Raw genomic sequence first — 21,700 nt, 5'->3', positions numbered from 1 at the left:
ACGTTATAAGAAAGCCTGATTCACGCAAATTGTGCTCGTCAATTTGAAAACAATTAATTTTTTTTTAAATTGTCCATTAGATTTGATGACACTACATTTGTTGCCACCTTACCGCATTGAATGTTACATGGTTGGAGCTTAAATATGTTATGGATCACCAGTGCTGCTAATGAAGGGTTCGTTGCTAGCTCCGCTGCCTGTGAAGGTTCCGCAGGCCACTTTACACCTGGTCGATCCACCTTGCTCGCTGTGGCTTCTGCGTCTAGCTCCAATCATTTTCACCAGGTTTTTGTCCGGCATGCTAACAACCTACCCAGCCCACCCCACCGTAGTCCCCAGATGCTTACGGTTTGGACGAGGGTTGGTTCTGCCAGCAGCCAGTGCAGTTTGTGGTTCAAACGTTCCGTCTTCCATCAGTACTCCACCGTAGATGGTGCTAAACACTTTCCAGTAGAAAAAAAAAAAAAAAGTTGTAGACTTCCAACTTCCAATTTCTAAATGCTAAATAGATACGGTTTCCTACCTAAAATCTATCCTTGAATATACACAAACTCATCGGCCACTTCGATCTCATCGCCGTAAATCCGAACTTGCGGTGGGAGGCTAAAGGTCGGCGCACAATGGATAATTTTTCAAGTTTTTTGATAGTTAGCCCATGCATTATCTGTCAAAAAACCCGGAAACTTATAAATTGTGCGCCAGCCTTAACATTCTCTTGCTTTTTTGTGTTCGATGCGTATATGACAAGATCTACCAATACGATGTTAATCAACAAACATTAAAGCACCGACAAACCGACGTGCCAGCTCATATTAGCTACTTTCAAATTCGTGCCCAAGACGCCATATTTAAAATACGTTAAACACTACCGACATCTACTCATCCGATCGCGTCATACCATGAGCAAATACACGAACCCACGTATAATTTATTTTGCCTTCCCTAATAAAAATTGTATGGTTAATTTGCTTAACGACGTGTTCTGAGTATCATCCAAACCATTTGTTGAATAGTTCGATGATTTGGGTTATCGTTCGTTTATGGTTATTTTTTATTAGGGTTGGTTTGCGTCTCACCTCATTTGACAGATCTGATCGCCCGTTTAAAAGTTCGAATCGCTCGTTTGACAATTCGAATTGTGGACAAACGAAATGCTCCTGTCGCATGTCGGTTCGTCGGTGATTAAAGTCCATATACTTGCCGTAACATCTTCACAATTTGATGGGACTCCACAACGCATATCACTCGGTTCCCCGTCACCTTGATCAATCGCGTCAGTTTATCCGGAAACCCGTATTCGTGCATAGTTTGCCATAGGCAGTCTCGATTAATTGTGTCGTTTACCGATTTGAAATCAACGATCTAATGATATGTGAGCACGTATTGACGACATTTCTTCAGATCGAACAAATCGTGAAAGTGTGGTCTATGGTAGATCTGGCACCCATGAATCCCGTTTGGTTTTGCCTCGAGAATTCTATTTCTATTGGTAGATGGAGATGGAGGCATAGTATTTAAGAGAGAACCTTTTAGGTGATGCTCAGCATTGTTGCAGCAATCCAACTTTTTGTAAGTTGGACTCATGACACCTTCCATCCAATCCTCCGATGATACATTCTCCTCAGTGCACAGTAATACAAGATGGGAATTTTGCAGGACAAAAGTGCTAGAGCTTTTGTCGTATGTTAAAGATATTTGGTGTCTTCGGTAAACTTTTTTGCTTAAAATTCTCCTTCTTTTTGTCGTTTTCCAAGTTAGGGTGTTCCTCAAATTAATTGATAGTCAAAAACTAACTTTCTTATTTTTAAAAATAATGACACATGATTTCCGGCAAATCTGTAGCTACAATTATGTACAATTATTGAAGAATCATTTATTCTATCCTGTAACGTTGCTAGTTAAGACATTGTTTTTAATTGATTCAACTAAAATGTACATTTTTATAAGTTCTATAAGCTATCTTGGACTTTTTCAGGAAATATTATGCAACAAAAAAGTTAGCTCTTGCTCTTAAACATTTTTCTGGAACACCCCAAGGCATTTCACATAAATTGCTCTAAAATGAGATCGTAAAGAGATTTAAAAAATAACATTCAATCAAGTCGCTTGCAATCATCTCTACTGCAAATTTTCCGAATAATTAGAGTCTGTTTTAAAAATAAGAATGTTAGATTTTGAATATCAATTAAAAAAATCCCTACTTTTAAAATAAGCCAAAATAAAAAGCTTTTTAAGTTATTAAAATTAACACCGAACGTCAATTTCCATACTGGACCACTGTGCATTGATAGAAGTATACGCATACTCAGACAGTAAATCATTATTGGATTTTTAATTTCCACCTTTTCGGGAGTAGTGTTGCTCTTTTGATAACAAACTTTTCCATTTTTGGCCGTTTCTGTTGTATGTACTACCCATACAAACAGAGTGAAATGATAAGTTTGTTGAACGTTCAGTGCAGGTCACAGAGTTTAACGAATGGGTATCCAAAGTTTGAGATGACTGGGGAACTTTTAGGAAGGGTCCAGTATTCTTCGCTAACAGATCCAATTTAATGTCTATATAAGAAAAACACTGATCCATTAGCAGGTTCGGTGATTGTCCTTAGCTGTACGTAGAAGTCGTATTCATTCCACTCGATCCATAGCTAAATGTCGCTTGTTCCACTATCTGCAAAATCTCCGAAGGTCACCTTCCACCTGGTCGATCTACCTTACCCACTGCACGCCTATAGGACTAGTTCCAGGCGGGTTGATTACAAGAGCCATTTTCACCGAGATGTCGTACCTACTTGAGTTGTCTAGATTGGTAATAGAATTGCTAATGAATTCCTCGGAGTATTTCTTGAAATTCTCTCTCATTGGTGTTTTTTCTCTGTGGATTCATGTCTTAAAGCCTAGTGGATTCACTTTCATGTTTCTCAGGGTTTTTCCACACAACAACAAGATACCTGTGTACATGACAAAAATGCTGACTAGAAACAAATATTTCCCTATTTGGGTTATCAAGGGTGTGTTCCCTTTGGTGAATTTTCACTTAAATTTGACCGATGGAAAATTTTCAAATAAACCTGCTTTTCCAACAGACATATTTCTGACAGACAAGCAATCAATTTTGACAAACACTTTTTTCGATTTCGATTGGTCGATCAACAACAGCGGGATTTTCAAACATCTTAATTTATTTTCGAAGTGTCAAATTTAAGTGAAAATTTTCCAAATGGTACACAACCTAAAATTTTGTATTTGGTACTGTTTCTCTAATGGCATCTGGCACACAAGCAAAGTGTTATCAAAACAGTAATGTTATAACTAACCTTTTGCCTTCCTGTTCTTACTGCAATGATCAGTTAGATTAATTCTATAGCAGCATTGCTTCACAAGCTAATTGTGAAAAACTTAATGGTATCTAGTTGATTTTTGTTTCTGCTTCTCAAGAAAAGGGTGAGCGATAGTTTTATCATCATTCTTCCATGGTAGCCATTCATTGATTGACAATTCCATGACACAATTCATCGTACATAAATCTTCGATGATTAAATCTGACACTTCAACACTACTTATAGTCTACAAACATGAGTGTCCCGTTTGAATCAACAAAAAAAAAAGCACACACACGCAACAGCCCATTATCAGTTCATTTGTACTTCAAATAATAGCACTGCTACCAGTAAGCCGCTCAATAGAAGGTCACTAAACATTCAGTTCGACGGACTTGTACAATTTATGGCCTCTCATTGAGTGCCAGAATTTCACTACGTTCAACTGAAACATAAAAAAAACAGTCCACCAACCCAGTCCCAACGCCTGGTGAGGCCAAGAGCATGCAATGACAAATAGTTTCCAGCTACAGCTACAGCTTGTTTGTGCTGCAAATGAAGCCAAAAATCGAACTTGGGAAAAAGTAAAAACCCAAGCACAGAGATGAATTGCCACAAGCCACCGGAAAGTGAAAGCGAACGTTGTACGTTGAGGATCCACTTGATCCCACAATTTCACAGAAGAATTAAAAAACGAGAAAAAGTCATAAAAATGATACACGCCAATCCCGTTATGTTTGTATTTTCCTGGAAAATTGCGAGCAAATCACGCAACGTTCAAAATTTATCGAACATGGAATGTGCTTGTTCCCAATTATTTGAATAACAAAAACGCATGAGAAAAAAATACAAGCAATGTCAAACGTAGTACCGCGGCAGTAAAAAGAAAAACACGCAAACCAATACAAAGCAAAGCGAACGTCCACTTCAGTTAAACAAAGCTGAAAACTTGAGATTCATAAAAAAAGAACGCAATTCCAGTGTATGTGCTGACAACAGTACGAATGATACAATGAAAACAATTCCCATACGCAACAATACAGGCAGAGTTGGAGAGCGAAACAAATAGAGCAAGTAATAAATTGGAGGATTAATACAGACAGAACAAAAAACATACTATAGTGTAGGGATGCCCGTGTGTGCACGAGTGCGACAGAAAGAAAGCGAGAGAGATAATAGGACAGAAGATCACTTGATGAGATTGGTTGATTGAAATTGTGAACCGAAATGCAACCGTATGAATGAGTGCGAATATCGATGAATACTGTTATACAATTCAAACAAAACATAAAAAGCATGACAGAAGAAAAAAAAACAAGCAAATTCAATTTTAATGATACATAAAAAGGAAGTTATAAAACTGGTCGTGAATCAAACTCGTACACAGAGAAAAATAAGTATAAATTGGTAATGGAAAATAAAAATTGAATAGTGTAGTTATATATTAGTTAGGTAATTCATGAAAATTATATTGTACATATTTTTATATTTTAAATTTCAGTTGAATAAAACAAAAATATTTTTTTTAATAAAAGTTTAACTATTTTTTTTTCTTTCGCACCTGAAAGAAAATCCATTTTGTTTGCCTCTTTTAAATAGAGTTAAAAAGTACAAATATTTCCCAATTTCAGCTATATTTAGGATAGGTGTACCAGTTATGGTAAGTTCACCAGTGAATTCAGGTGAGATTTGATAGTGTTTAGTTTTGTTGGCTTCATGGCTGAGCTGAGTGGCGTTAGGTGTCTTTTGGATGTGTTACGTGTGCACGAAGTCCGCATTCCATTCCCGCTCCATAAAATTTCCCTACTTGTCTACGGGATGTTGCATACTATAGTCAATTGACTTTATTATATTTTGATTTGAGAGCTACAAGGACCTTCCACCATTTACAGGCGTAATTTCAAGAAAATGTACATGTATCAATTATTTTATTTTCATCAATCATACGCAAATCATCCTTCTACATTTACGTGTGAGACTGATGGTTGTCATAAATCAAGGACATGATTAGATCTTGAAAACCAGCTCCCTCTTCAGGGTTCCCATTTACTCTGGAAGGCGAACAGCAGAGGGGGAGGAGTTTATATGATTTGTGGGCTTTGTGGTCGAGTGGTTAGCGGCATCACTCTTCGTTCAGGCGTATTGTGTTCCCACGAAGTGAGGGTTCGATTCCCGCTCCACTAACATTAGACTAACATTAGAAAAGAGCGGAGTTCCAATATAGCCATATCGAGAAAAACCTCTTCCAAATTTTGATGAACAAAAATTATCTCCAATTTCACGACTTTCCTTTCTCTGGACACATAATTAATAGTATAATCTAACATCGTGCATCACTAAAAAAAGTGTTTTTTTTTTGTCTTGAAAGTGAGAAATATACATCATACGCTCATCTAATTTTCTTACATGTTGCTACCCCCGAATCTTCCATCATTTGAAATGCTAACGCAGGTGACAAGTCGTAGAAATACACCCTAGATTTTTTTGTTTGTTGTTCCGCCGTGGTTTTTCATTCGCAAATTTTGTGAGAGTGGAATTACGCTCGGAGCTTTTTTGTGTAAATAGTGTTCCATTTTAAATCCGCACACACAAAATTCATTCTCAAAATTCGAGTTTTTTACCGATTATCACCAGATTTTCAGGGAGTAAAAAGAAACAATTAAAGTTAATTTTGGCATAATTTATTCAATTTATTTCGCCTTTATATCCAAATGCGCGAACCTTGGCCTTAACCCCAGCCATAAGGTTCTGCACGACCTCAGAATCGACAGTTTTTGCATATTAGCCCATGCTTTCTTAATTTATTCTACATTATTCACCACTTTAGATCGTTTAAGAAGGTGCTCCTTCATAATGGCCCAGTATTTATCTATTGGGCGCAGTTCCGGAGAGTTTGGGGGGTTCAGATCTTTCGGCACGAAATCGACATAATTCGCCTTATACCACTCTAGCACGTCCTTCGTGTATTGGCATGATGCCAAATCCGGCCAGAAGATCGTCGGACAGTCGTGAGCCTTCAGGAGAGGGAGAACCGCTTTTGGAGACACTCTTCCAAACACACCTGTCCATTCATAGTGCTTGCAGTAACGAAAGGTGTACTCCGCTTTCCGCAAGTACAAATCGCTTGCCAAATTAAGAACTTCTTGGCGAACTTCGACATCTTCTGTGTCCGGAGGTTCTCGAAAACATCAAATTTATCTTTGGCAGTCACATACAGGTTTCCTGGAATCTGGTTGAAGTCCGCCTTCACATATGTCTCGTCATCCATTACGCAGCAGTGTGATTTCGTTAACTTCTGGTCGTACAACTTCCGGGCAAAGGCCTTTTGCGACCGTATTCTGTTTCTCGTCACGGTATGGGGACTTCAGAACCTTAAACGTACGCATTCCAGCTCGAGTTTTGGTATTCTGCACGAAAGTCTTGCTCACATGTAACTTTTTAGCCACATCTCGTACTGAGGCGTCCGGTTTCCGTTTAAAGTCCCCAACCACGCGTTTGTGATCGTTTTCGTTGACCTGACGGCTTTTTTTATCTGGATCTTCACTTCCGATCAACAGTAAGACGTTCTTCGAACCGGTTTATGATACCAGACACCGAGGAATTCGCGATCCCCAACTCCTTTTTTCGATGGCACGATGCGACAGATCCTTATTCTCTGTTCTTTCGTCGCCATTTTTAAAGCTTTTGCGCACCTGATGAAATACAAATACAAATTGAACTCTGTTAAATTTCAATTGATTTTACCCAATGGATCAAAAGCAATTTGAGTGTGTGCAGATTTTAAAGGGTACACCCTTTATTCAGATCTCTGCGTGCATGAGCGGAGTGGAGCAAATAAGAGAGCGTTGGAATGAGAGAGACAACTAGTACTTCTCAATCTCTCGTACCTTCGCAAAATTTCGCCCGCGGGCGAAATATCGCTCAGATCGGAATCCACCTTTTTGGTCTTCTTTTTGTTCATTGTTTACAGTCGGATGAATTTCAAATTATTCAGCCGTGACTAAAAACTACAGAATCAGTAAGTTTTGCATATGAAAACAAAATAATTCGTAGTTTTGGTGCAAGGCGTACCAGCCAGATGCATCAAAGAGTTGGATTTTTGATGATTTGACCTGATGTTTTCTTCTACTTTTTCGTGTTTTTTGAGTAGTTTGTGGACTGCTTTCTCTATATGGGGCAAAATATGGTTTGATTACATTTTTGGCTGTTATCGGCTGTACTGAAAAATATCAATATACCTACAAAATACTGAATTTCACTAGCCACATGATGTCAGTATCAGTTCACACAGTTACAATGTCTATATCATTCGTCTCAATGTCATTGCGCACATGACATTGACATCGTAAAAGGACCACCGATACTCTAAGTTTGGCCTGTAAACCTTGTTTATATACACCAGCCAATAGAGTACCAATCTTTAGAGAACATAACAGTAATATTAACACAATTCAACGGTTATACAAAACAAAACTAAATAATTGAGATAAAAGTAAGATTTTCAATTTTTCCCGAGTGATATTCATATGAATAATAATTTCAAGGTCTACCACCTGATATCATGCTTACTACGAATATCAGTGTCGGAAGTTAAATTCAGTGCTAGACCAATATCTTACGTCAATAGAAATTGTTGACAGCACGCAGCACTGCAGGGTCACCGGTGGTGTAGCGGTAAACGTGATTGCCTCTCACGGCGCCGTCGGGATTTTCTGAGGCATAAAATCTCTAATCACACAATTCCTTCGGTCAGCCGTTGGTCCCCGGACCATGAGTTGATGGGTTGATAGGTAGGGTCTAGGTGTAATTGCTGCCCCCCTAGCGTCGGTAGCATTGGTACTCAGGGCGGAAAACCAGAGACGTTGATAGAGACGCGCAAAGAAAATTTCTGTCAAAAGAGCGGCACGGTTTTTGTGGGATCTTTTGGCAATGCCATTGGCAACCATGTTTCTTGGAGTGGCTTCAAATGAGTTTCATACAGTGCCACAATGCTGTTGAGAAAATTTGAACGTTTGACCGGAACTGAATAAAAATGAAGTGCACGGCAACATTTTACAAAAATAAAGCGAATACGAGAGATGACAGTCGCTCCATGACAGTATAACTTGTTGTCATATATTACTGATTTTCTTGCAGCGCAATCATTTTTATTACCATAAAACTAAATAAAACTTTCCGATTCAAAATAGTTTTTTAACACTAATAAATGTTGTATTTCATTGAATCAACTATAAATAAATAAATAACAGACATCAAATATTTCGTGAAAATAATTAAACACTTTTTTAATCATTGAGAACAATACTCTTTTCTGGTGAATTGAGCGAGCACGCCATTCTCAGGCTACCCAGAGCCTGGGTAGCTTGCACCCATTATTTCATGACGTATGGAGTTGTCAAAATCTGGGTAAACGAGTTGTGTGTAGATGAGTAGAATCCACCCAGTTTCTGGGTAATTGAGTCTTATAAAAAAAAATTCTAAATTTATAATGGCACGGCATTGAAAGATCGACTCTTGCGTACGATTTGCGATTGCTGGAATAATCACTGTTTAAAATCCAATCATTCCAATCATTCCAATCATTCCAATCAATCCAATTTACCAGCAGCTGGTTGGTTAGTGTATTCTAATGTGTTAAACTTCGTTTCAGGATAATAATTATTCCGGCATTCAGTGCCGCATTGCTGGCTGCCTAATGTTTGTTACAGGTAGCGAAAAAATGTGCAACAATCACTTGAAATCGTACCACAATATACGATGCAGCGTTCTAAATGATATCCCCATGTCGTATTTCATCTTAAACAGTCATCAAGATCCTAACGCATCTGATGAGGTTGTGGTCGATAAAGCTAGTGAAGCAGATTTCCGGTCAAATCCAGTTCAGTTTGGCATCCACAAGGACCAAGTACGTCATTCTTACACACATTTATATAAATAAATACTTATATACTAGTAAATTGCGCCATTCTTTCTCTTTGTCTGGTTAAAGAAATTATTTTTAAGTATTTTAAAGGTTTTCATGGGTTCCTCATAATCTTTCTATTAAAATGGATAAAGTCTACCTAGATAACAAATGTCAACATCTGGGTAAACTTCACCCAGATTTCTTCGCAAGCACGTTTATCCAAATTTGGGTAAATACTGGTTTACCCAAATTTGCTTAGGTTTAGTTTTGATCGAACTGGGTACAGTTCTCAAATTTTTGGGTAGTTTCAAAATAGCGTGAACAGTAATGTGTACACGGAACCGAAAAATTACCCAAAATTAAGTTCTTTTCACTCATCTCCCATGTTCCGTTCAATGAGCTAATTTTCAGTAAACCGCTTATAGCAGTTTACATTTGACTACGGCAAAAATAATTACTTACTCGTGAGTTTTTTTTCTAGCCAAAATTAAGTTCAATTGACTCAAATTTGAGAATATCTCATATCAGGCATAACATTTGATAACGGCACAAAAGCATTTGTAAACAAACTTTCTAAGGCCCTTTATACGCGAACCAACAACATCATCGGATAGGGGCACCTATCACCTTTCCGAAAGTGGTATTGGTTTGCATGGGCATACTTTGGTTCGCGTGTAAAGGGCCGTAGAAAGTTTGTTTGTCAAATGTTATGCCTGATATACTCACTAGTAGCTTATTGAACGATAGTCATGAGAAATTCGAATCTCTCGTTCCGTTTTTGACAACAACAAAAAGTGACAGTGGGATGCAAAACTCAAAATTACCCAAAATTAAGTTAAAAGGACTTAAATTTAGGGTATTTTTTTCTCTTTGTATTTAATTGCTCGTTTGGTACTTCTTGCTTCAGTCTACACCCTATTTCAAAACTACCCATATTGGGGTAGAATCCACACAGATCGGCCAAAATTGAACCTGCCCAAAAATGGGTCAACATGCATTTACCCAAATCTGGGTAAACGTACCTGCAACTGAAACTGGATAACGGATACTCAGATGTTGAAATTTTATAATAGGGTAAACTTTACCCATTTTAATAGAAATTCGTTTGCGTGTCTTTATGCAACGTCTCTGCGGAAAACAAGATTGATTGAAAACAAACCAAGGGAAATAAAGCACGCAGCACTGGTTATTGGTTCGTAGTACATATCAAGAGCAAATTTTCATTATGTCGTAAGTAACATTCGCACCGATCCGAGAAAAATAAAGTTTTGTTTTGATGACCGAAAAGTTATTCCTATTTCCAATTAAACACATATAATCTCATAGTGATAGCAATGTTTAACATATTTAGCCGGGTTTTAATCATACAAAGGCAAATCGCTAGCTTTCATGCTAAGAAATACTGGTTTTTGAGTCAAAAGTTATTATACGTCGTTTGGTGGCCCCTATTGTTACTTAAGTCAAAGTGTATTTACCAGGATATTCGGGAGAATTATCAATTACGTCTCCTTACGTGCAGCCCATTCATCATTTTAGGACCACCGAAATCATCTTAGCAACAAACAGTTCGATTTATTCACTTTAATAATGAGAAAGCGAAACGACGAAAGTACACTTTTTCACGGGTTTCTCAGTGCTGTTACTTAAGGCAAACGGCATCTCCATAGAAATTGGGTGACTTAAGTAACATCGAAAACTATTTTGATCGGAAGGTGATTACGTCAAAAAGCAATTCGACTGGTAAATAAATTTAAAAATGGGATGTGATCCTATATTCGGACAGTATATAGTGTAATAGCAGGAGTATCGATTGACACTGATAGCTCGACTTTGTTTACCTTTGTTACATTCGACGTAATGAAAATTTGCTCTTGATATACTATAGTGTTGCTCGCAAGCAGAGGTGGCAACAGTACATTTTTTTGCTTAACCATCGTTCAGAGCAAAACAAAACAGCCAGCACATGGGCGGTCGAGTATTTCTACCAGGAACTGGCAACCTTATATCAATCATATACGTTTGACAGTAAGCAACAGCCTTATTTAAATACGGCCAGCCTGACGTATACATGGTAGAATGGGACGGAAAATAGTGTTATAAGCAGGAAGACAAGAGCATCAAAAACAAGGCTGCCCTGATTTCTTCATTACAAGCAAACGGCGGAGATAGAGAATAGGAAAAATGTCGTAGACCATTATTTTTCAAACGCATAATTTTAACATTTATGCTTATGAGTGGTTAGTATGCCTGCTTATGTTATATTTCCATGCTATAAACATCAAATCAATGTTACAATTAGCCAGAAATCAGCAAAATTCCACACGAAATTAATATATGTCGCGCACACCGCTTCATTGTGCGAAATGTTCTGTCGCCTGCAGAAAACAGTTTGGAAATGTCACGACATTTTTCCGCTTGCCTGTTTGTGTTTGTGTATCTTCTCTACGGTCATTGCGCAAAGTATCAAGTGTTAAGGAAAAAATGTTAAACTCCAGTACTCGTGCCACCACCGATTGGAGCAGGCATCAAAAAAATTCCCAAAATTGCTAATCCTACCAGTAAAGCAAATTACTTGTCATCCTCTTCAATTCCACCTCGCGCACTTGATGTCGGAAATTTCTGTGTGAAAACAGCAAACCACCCAAGTAACATTTTAAATTTTATGAAATACTACAAAGCAACTATAAAACGACATTCATAAAACCCTGGTCAAGGCTGTTTTGTCATTAATGCATCCACCAAAACCTCATTAAGACTAGAATATGTCTAGTTGGCCCACCCTGGAGAAGGTTCTGAAGGGTGTATTCTCGAAGCTCTTCAAGATTGATCTACTGCAAAAGGTTGTATGACGAACGCATTGATAACCATTTGAAAGCTACAATAAAAGCTATTTAGCAACAATAAAAACCCTTTCCGAGCCATGTCCCCTAGCCGCATGCTGAATCCACTAGGAAAGCATCAATCAAGATAGAAAAGGATGTATGAATCCGATCTTATAAAAATAATGAAAATAGAAACTGATGGTATAAAAATCTTGTTGAATATCCAAATTTATTACAATAGTTCTCATTAAGTGGCCTAGTTTTAAGTGCCATATTAAATTTTATGTGAAATGTACGTGAAAACATCGAAAAAATTAAGTCCCACCTCGTAAAACGTCGTTTTGACTAATTATTTAACATAGAAAAAAATATATTCTTCAGATCGAGCTTGGCCGAGACTTTCTTTTTATTATTTTCGCATTTAAATGTTTGCTCATTGCTAAATTTACCAAAATATAGTTATATCTAAGAAAATATTGATTGAAAATCGAAAATTGTAAAAAACAAGCAAACTAATTGTAACATGGCGGGGGCATAAAAGTTGATTTTCATGGGTCATTTGTGAAAAAGTTGTTTTGCTTTCAAGAATTCCTTGACAAATTAATAAGGGTTTAAAATGGCTTTTATGAAGAAAACTTGCAGGCTGAATTGTATTTATCTAAAGCCATTTTGCTTGATCCTAACCCGTTCCGATTTATGGCAGCATTTATTGAGGCAAAGTTGCCTGCAAAAAGTTAAACGTCAAAGTTTGTTTATCTTTCGATAGTTGCGCTGTGAGATCCAGGATTCTTCCAGGCGGTTTTCTTCCGATGGATTGGAAGCAGTTACTCAGATAGTTTGCGATACTGTTTTACAACATTTCGCATGTCGAACAGCTGGAAGTGCAATCGTTCCCGAAAAAGATCCCCTTCTTCCGGATGGTTACAGAAGTGCACCATCCAAGGATGCAGGGATGTACGCTCGAATGAAATTTTCGAAGATTTGATTCTAAAATCGCTCCTATGGATCGGAAACCAGCTAATACCTTGTACAGACATACAAAGTACACTGTTGTACTACCGTTGTACTTCTTTAAGCTAGTACCTCAAATTGTACCTTTTGAGGTACTCTATTAAAGGAGTACAACGGTTCTGCTTTGTATGTCTGTCAATGGTATAATCAATCTCCGCTTACGAACAGTGTCAGTGGTTTGCTGTCGGTTGATACTTCGCAAGATCTGGAGAAGGCTGGTATGTGTTTTAACTTTCGACAATGTTTTATGGCACCGCTCAGTTTACTCTTCTCCGCCAGATGGTCAGTCGTTGATGGTGTGCTGATTCTTCTAAGGAAGTAAATTTTTCTGAAATCGACTTGAATTTTTCATCCTACTTCGTCTATTCTATGAGATTTCCTTGTCATAAAATTGGCATTTATTAATTATGAGGAACCATCTATTAAGCTCAATTTGTAAACAGAGTAATTGGGGAGTTAATGGTGCACTTTAAAAAGCCTAAAAAGCAACAATAAATGCTTTTTGCTCTAATGCAAAACCAAATGATTTTATGGTTGCTTTTAAAATGATAGAACACGTTTATAAAGTATTTAATCAAGACATTAATAAACAATTGCTAATGACGTTTATGCTTGAATTGCAGAACAGTTTTAAGGAGGGATTGATAACTGTTTTAAATTTATTTTTAAAACAAGACAGTTTTTGACTTTCTTGCAAGACTATAAAAGGTTTTTACAACAACAAAAAGCTGAATTACTAAGCAGGAATGTTTTACACTTTTAAATGTTATATTTAAACTAATTGGATTGTTCATTGTCGTTATAAAACCATCATAAATCAGAGTGGATGCTAAATGGTTACTGGATTGTTACTTGGGCAGTGTGAAAATAAATGAAGTTACAGACAAAGGGTTAACTGATTGTGAAAAAAAATTGTCTGCTATTGAGCTCCAGGCTTAGGCTCGTAATTCGGCACACCAAAAAAGCCACCAGCTGGTCAAACCAAACAGGAAGCGGGGACCGCACAACCCGGACTAGTTAAAACCGCATCACTGCTAGTTCGCCACTAAACATGTAAAACTCAGTTGCCAAATAAAAATAGTTAAATATTCTATATATTGTAATCGAATGAACACAAAAAATAAGAATCAGAAATGAAACGTATTTGATGAATTTACTGACTTATTCATCAATAAACTAAAATAGAAATACAGAAAAAGTTTGAAACACATTAATTACTGAAAAAGACAAAAAATATTTACTGAATAAAACGGTAATTTTTTACAGTTCATGGATTCTGTGATCTACGGAGTTCACAGCTATAGCAAAAACTACTTGCTTGCAGGGTTACTTCCACTCACTTGCTATAGAATATTTTTTTTCTGAATTATGAAATCATGAGATGGTATCGTGATAATTAGAACTTGTAAGTTACAAGATGAGGACGTGAAGTATGTGTTTGACACATAAAATCTGTCAATATTGCTTTCAGTGCGTCACAATCAGCGATTTTACGACTCGTGAGTGCTCACTCTGAGTGAAAGCTCACGAATCATAAGATCATTAAACCCTCTTTTCGTTACTTACAAGTACAACATGTACATAAACTCAAATATGTAAATAATGAATCCGTCTTGAGTGTCAAAAGGGCTTTCGTTAGAACTCACTTGGCAGCCATTATCGAGCAAAAAATGTTGGATATGAGCACAGAACAGAAGGGGAAGTGCAATAAAATCGGTGAATCAAAAAGTGTTTCGTTGCATGCTGCCTATCTTAACTGTAGACAGAAGATGCCTTCTACCGCTAGGAGCGCTAGTGTTCGCAAATGACAAGTGGAGCCACTTTTTGATCCGCAGTTCCACTCCTGTGATATGAGCTCAATGGTTTTGTCCAATTTTTGGTGTGTACATTTTTTTTTTTCATATAATTATATTATATTAAAGGGTGATACGGTCAAAATTTGGTCAAGGGAAAACGCGTGTAAATCGGTGAAATCGTTTATTTAAAAAATCAAATTAAATTTCTTTTTCAAGTTCAATTAGTATAAAATTCAGGAAAAATATTCAGTTAGGCTTCCGCTTTTCCAAATCCGAATTGCCGGACCTTACGCTTGACCCCTGCCATCAGATTTTGTACAGCCACCTTGTCCACCTTCTTCGCCGCAGAAAGCCAGTTTGCCTTGAACTGCTGCTCGCCCTTAGCAGTTTTTTTGGTCTTCTTTAGGTTCCGCTTGACAATAGCCCAGTATTTCTCAATTGGGTGGACCTCTGGCGTGTTGGGAGGGTTCTTGTCCTTGGGAACCACCTGCACGTTGTAGGCGGCGTACCACTCCATGGCCTTTTAACCGTAATGGCAAGATGCCAAATCCGACCAAAACAGTACGGAACAACCGTGTTTCTTCAGGAAAGGCAGCAGACGTTTATTCAAACACTCTTTCACGTAAATTTCTTGGTTGACAGTCCCGGAAGCTATGAAAATGCTGCTTTTCAAGCCACATGTACAGATGACTTGCCAAACCAGATATTTCTTTGCGAACTTTGACAGTTTCATGTGCTTGAAAACATCTGCTACCTTTCCCCTTCCTTTTGCCGTATAAAACTCCTGTCCCGGAAGCTGCTTGTAGTCGGCTTTGACGTAGGTTTCGTCGTCCATTACCACGCAGTCAAACTTCGTCAGCATCGTCGTGTACAGCCTCTGGGATCGCGCTTTGGCCGTCGTATTTTGTTTATCATCGCGATTTGGAGTCACTACCTTCTTGTAAGTGGATAGTCCGGCTCGTTTTTTGGCTCGATGCACGGTTGTAGACGATACACCCAGCTTATTTGCGGCATCTCGGAGAGAGAGGTTAGGGTTTCGCTTGAAACTACCGGCAACTCTCTTTGTCGTCTCAGCGGCTTCCGGTTTTCGATTTCCCTCCGATTTAGACTTCCTGGCTGTCGACAAACGTTCCCCAAACACTTTAATTACATTTGTAACGGTTGATTTGGCAACTTTTAGTGATTTTGCCAACTTTGCGTGCGAGTAGCTCGGATTTTCGCGATGCGCGAGCAAAATTTTGATACGCTGCTCTTCTTGCTTGGACGGCATTTTGACAACTGAAGAGTGAATTCCAAAATCAAACTAGGAGCAACATTCTACACACACACACCTTCAAAATGAGGGGTGTTCAGGTTTTTTAAATGCAAAATTGAAAGATATTGACCAAATTTTGACCGTATCACCCTTTATACAGCCTAAGTTGTGGTAAATGGTGGATTATTCATGGGTTTCATTACAAATCGAATCTTAATATGAGTTTTCTTGAGTTGTGACTATATATAACGTCTTCTTCTTCTTCTTGTTCGCATTTCAAGCTTATTGCTTAGCGCATATTAGCTTATTGCGTGCTCTCAACTTAGTGTTCTAAATGCACTTCCACTGTTATTAATTGAGAGCTTTCGATGTCAATACCAATGCATGAATTTGTATATTGTGTGGCAAGCACAATGATACTCTATGCCCAGGGAAGTCGAGAAAATTTTCAACCCGAAAGATTCCCTCGACCGGACTGGGAATCGAACCCGCCGCCTCCGGCTTGGTAAAACCGTGCCTTTACTGACTAGGCTATGAGGCCCCTACTTATATATAACGTCACTAGTAGTATTATTTTCTGGATGAATTTGTATTTCTTTATAATGATTAATTTGATTAGAAATCATTTTGTAGACATTAAAATCCAACAAAAAGTTAGTATCTCTTTAATATAGACTAAAAATATATAAATATACATTAAATTAAACATTACCCGATAAACATATTAAAAATTAACGAAACATGACTAAAAATTAAAAATAATCAAAACCAAAAGAAGGATCCAACATACCGCATTTTATAACTTTGGAACCGGTAGAGAATATTTTCGGTGAAAGCTAATGCGATAATTGTTCGAGCAGATTATTGGAACGACAAACTTCGGCACCCGCATAAACTTCTTTGGCACTTCAGGCTAAAGATTACGGCGGTGCTGCTTCCGTTCGTGTCACTAAGTAAACGCGAATGGTCGAAGGGCAAATCTGATCATTCCGGCTGCATTTATCGTAACAGAATCATGCATATTTTACGCTCTACATTATCACATAAAGACAATAAAGTATGTACATACTTCAGCCAACTTAAATTATTCATGAATAAGAATGAGCTAATACACTTCTTTTCTTTATACGCCTTCGCGTCGAGAAGTTTTCCACAAACGTTACTGAGCACCAAACGAGTGAGCATCGTGAAGGTCCCGAACAAGAAGATGGAAACTTTCGGTAAAATGCGCCACACTACGTTCTCACATACATTCACATTCAAAGTCACATTTGTCGCCTAGGAAAACTAAGTACTTTTAGATCCACCTTCCTTTCAAAGGGTTACAGCTGGCAGGATCGAACCTCTGTGGTATAGAAACAAAAGAGCAAGTGCAAATATTAACATGCTGTTTCGTAGTCAGAAAAAAAAACTCCTACACTCCTTTTCAACGCCGCAGATGCAACCGCTCACAGTCAAAATTGTCCTGGCAGCTTGTGTTTCTTTTCCGGATCTTATGTGTTTTTTTTGGATGCACTCAAATTTAAGATTTAAAATAAAATCACAGTTTTTCTTAGTACTTTGAATAAAATAGTTGCGTATCATATTTCACTATCGTAAAAAGACATCCGATACATAACTATATGGATATTTTGATTTAGAGTGTCACTTCAAAGTCTTGAATCTATGCAATAGTTCAGCAACAAAGATGTCAACCCAAACTACCCTACTGTGTAAACCGCGAAACAAAAAAGTTGAATGGAAACTTCTCCACCTCCGAGTGGAAGTACTTTTTATTTGTGCATTATTTATCTTAGTTATTTCATATTGGCTGAGAGTGCGAAGACGAAGGCTGAACTCGACTCGAAGTCAAGTTATAGCCTCTGTTTGCGGCGAGAAAATGTGCTGCATGGCAGAAATTGTGGTTCGCTTTTCAGTGTTTTACTTTTTAATCTGTTAGGTTCAGTTTTCCATGGCGAATTATTCATCCAAACTTATTCAAATGAGATCAACATTCTGATCTGGAAATGGAAACAACCGCAAGAAGTGGAAAACAGTCACAGATACCGAACCGAACCATCGCATCGCATCGTCATAACAGCATCTCTTCGTCACATCGCACCGGTCTGTCTTTGGTCGGCGATGGCAGTATAATGGAAAAGGATAAGCTGCCTTCCTTGAAGAAAATCCTTTTTGGGTCTTCATTTTTAGACGTCGAGGAAAAGTTTTGTATTATTAATCAAAAGCAGAATAATAAGGGCAGCACTTTGGATATTCCTGTGGATTGTTGATACCACGAAGAAATACATAAAATAGACCGCAACGATTGCATGGTTTACCAAGTGTAAACTCGATTCATCACAATAGAAACAGATTTTTTATCTTTCAGCATCAAAACCCGTCAGTGCTGATTAAAATCTCGAGTTTAATTACCAACTCTGCATTAACATATTCATTCTAGTACCTGAGAGTTGTAATGTGTTATAAGCGGTTTTCATTATATAAGTCCGTTTTAAGTATCAATAAAACCGAACGTACCAACTCTCAATTACACAATTCAATTCAGTGGTTGCTACTCCGGGATTGACCAGATCTAGAGAAATTTATACAAAGAACAAATGGGGTTTGGGATTAGCAGTCAATTCTCAGTGTGCAAAATCTGGTAAATCATTAGTTTTAAGGTCAATAACGGCGCTGACCACGTCCTTACGGTTGTCGTCCCTCTCCGAAGAATTGATAGTTCGACACAAGTTGCTACTAGAGACCGAATTCACCTCTGCATATCCACGGTTGTCACGGAAAGGACATTTTTGCTAGTGGGTCGGGTGGATTAGATCTGAGTTCACATTGGAAAGTGATGCCGTCTTGTAAAGCATGGTTTAAGCAAACGATGTGATCATATCAACTCAATAATTTTGGGTTCTAACCCACGGTCTTCTGCTCAGTAAGCAAAAACGGCAACTCTAAGGCTACCGTGCCCCTGACATCAAAAGAAGATGACTGCACTAAGCGCAGACAAAAACTGAACGAAACACATATTCCGCATCAGTTATTCAATTGCTGAAAAAAAAAATTTGCTTGATAGGCCGAGTTGAGTGGCTAGGCCTAGTTTACATCACATAACGCTGCTTGTGCGGAAATCGGAGTCCTCCCTTTCCGCTATCGATCTGCTGCAGCTACTGCTACGAAAGCCGCTGCCCTCGCTGCTAAGACATCCGGGAATGATAGGGTCTTTCTCCTCAACGAGGGGAACAGAGCCCTCCGCACTGCAGCCAACCTTGACCTCCCCCCGGTGGCCAGGGTCCACTGGCATGGATCTAACGTTATCAAAATAGATAAGCGGATTAAGAGAGGATTCCAAGCCGGAGATAACTCTGTAGCGTTGAGGCGTTCAGTTGCAGAACTTCTTGGGTCGGTCTATCCGGGGCACGTTCCTCGCTTTACGGACGGATCGCGATCACGGGCTGGAGTGGGACTCGGAGTGGCAGGACCAAACTCCGCAACAAGTCAAAGTCTACCGGAGGAGTGTTCCGTTTTTTCCGCAGAAGCCGCTGCTATTCTTGATGCAGCCATCACTCCTGCAGATCAACCGATCCTTGTGCTAACGAACTCACACAGCGTCATCCAGGCGCTGGAAGCCGAAGCCCCGCGCCACCCCTGGATACAAGCCATTACACGATATGCCTCACCCTCAACCGTTTTTACGTGGATTCCCGGGCACTGCGGTGTTCCTGGCAATGAGGCTGCGGACAGGCTGGTGGGATCCGGTCCATCTGGTCCCCGCTTCACCAGGAACGTACCACTCCTAGACGTCAAGCGTTGGATCGCGAATATTATCATGGAAGCCTGGCAGGAGGAATGGTTTCAGTCGCGGACCACTTTCCTGAGAAAGATCAAAGAAACCGTACGACCCTGGCTAGACAGTCATAAGTACAAGGACCAACGGATCATTTCAAGACTCCGGACCGGCCATGCGAGGATTTCCCACAATTTTGGTGGGACACCCTTCCACAAGGTTTGTCCAATCTGCAGCATCCCTGCCTCGGTGGAACACGTGCTGTGTGTCTGCCCAGAGTTTCAAAGGCTACGCGAACAACACCGACTCCCAGAGAACATCAGGGAGCTACTTGGCAACGACCCCTCGACGCTGGCTGCGCTGATTGCTTTCTTGAAGGACGCCCACCTGTACAACCAAATCTAGCACTCTCGTCGTTGGCTGCGCTATCCGTGTTCTTCCACCTTCCTATTTTCCTGCCGTCGGGGTATCTCTGCCGGATTGGGGCACTGTCTCTTGCGGTGGAGCTCTACCTTGTTCGCGCATCCATTCCTCACCACAGTCCCGATGTAACTCCCATTTTACATTAAGTTTTTTTTTTAAATGTTGTTCCAGAGCCAGTTTTACGTTACGTTAATGTTAGACTGAAACGTTTCCTTGGAGGCAGGCCCTAAGCCTGACCTTCTACTATCAAATGTGATGAACTAGTCTACGGCTAAAAATCACAAAAATAAAGAAAAAAAAATCACATAGCCGTGCATAGTATCATAATAGCATGATAGAAGTTGTCGTTGAAGCGCATATACTGCTGCTATTATGTGCTGCTTTAAAACTTTGAACATCATGATTACTAAAATCACACCTTTAACCACTAGGTTACAAGGTCATAACAATAGGTCTTCAGAAAAAATCTCTATTAAAAGCACACTGGTTGACGCGCTCGGTTTTAGACTCATCATTCAAATTAGACAACTTCTCATTTTTATGGCTTACAAGTCATTCATCAATGCAAATCAACTTTTTGAAAATGTTATGCAGCGCAAACCTGGACAAGATTGTCACTTAACACCATTTTCTCGCTTAGAATATGAGAAGTGCATCTCCATCCCCAGGCCAGGCTTTCGAAGCTTTCCTAAACCTTACAATAAAAAAAATACATAGGCATGTTTTGATCTCGTTGAGCTAAGTCGATTGCTAAGGGAGAATAGCCCATAATGCACCCCTGGTGTAAAATTCCCACTTATAGAAAAACAACGATAACTTTTCCTCAGATACATTTTCCGCGTAACGGATAAAATCATATATTGACCTATTGATCGTTTAAAAAAATGCATTTTGTGCAAAACATGGCACAGTTGTTAAAATCATCAACTACAAATTAAGCTTTAAATAGCATATATCGCAAAAGAATGGAACGAATTCACTTGTCGTATATTTTTAGATGTTTTACTTTATGAATCACAGTTTAACCACAAACGAAGTGACAGACGACTTACTGGCGAAGAAATCCATTAAAATAATGTGGTTCACTGTAATAGAATTTTCTTGGAAGCTTGTGCCATCATCCACCAGATGGGTTAGTTTTTTGTCTTGATTTGAACAAAGTTGATTTTGTGTACAATGATTCTTTGACAGTGTGCAAAGAGTGTATCATTTTGTCATTTTTTTATGCATTTCAGTTTTGAGTAGAGTGAAAGAGATAGAACCAAAACATTCTAGTACATTTGGTGAAAATGCTAGTTCAATCTAGTAGTAGTGTTGCCATGTGGTACAATCCAGTAGTAGTGGTGTTGCAATGTGGTACACTGAAAAATTGCAATAGCAGGTGCGTCACCAAA

The sequence above is a fragment of the Ochlerotatus camptorhynchus genome, unplaced genomic scaffold, assembly GCF_037179485.1.
Source record: "Ochlerotatus camptorhynchus isolate MF236.1 unplaced genomic scaffold, CSIRO-AGI_Acam_v1.1 ptg000048l, whole genome shotgun sequence".
Taxonomy (NCBI): Eukaryota; Metazoa; Arthropoda; class Insecta; order Diptera; family Culicidae; genus Ochlerotatus; species Ochlerotatus camptorhynchus.
Note: the sequence above shows the minus strand (reverse complement) of the source record.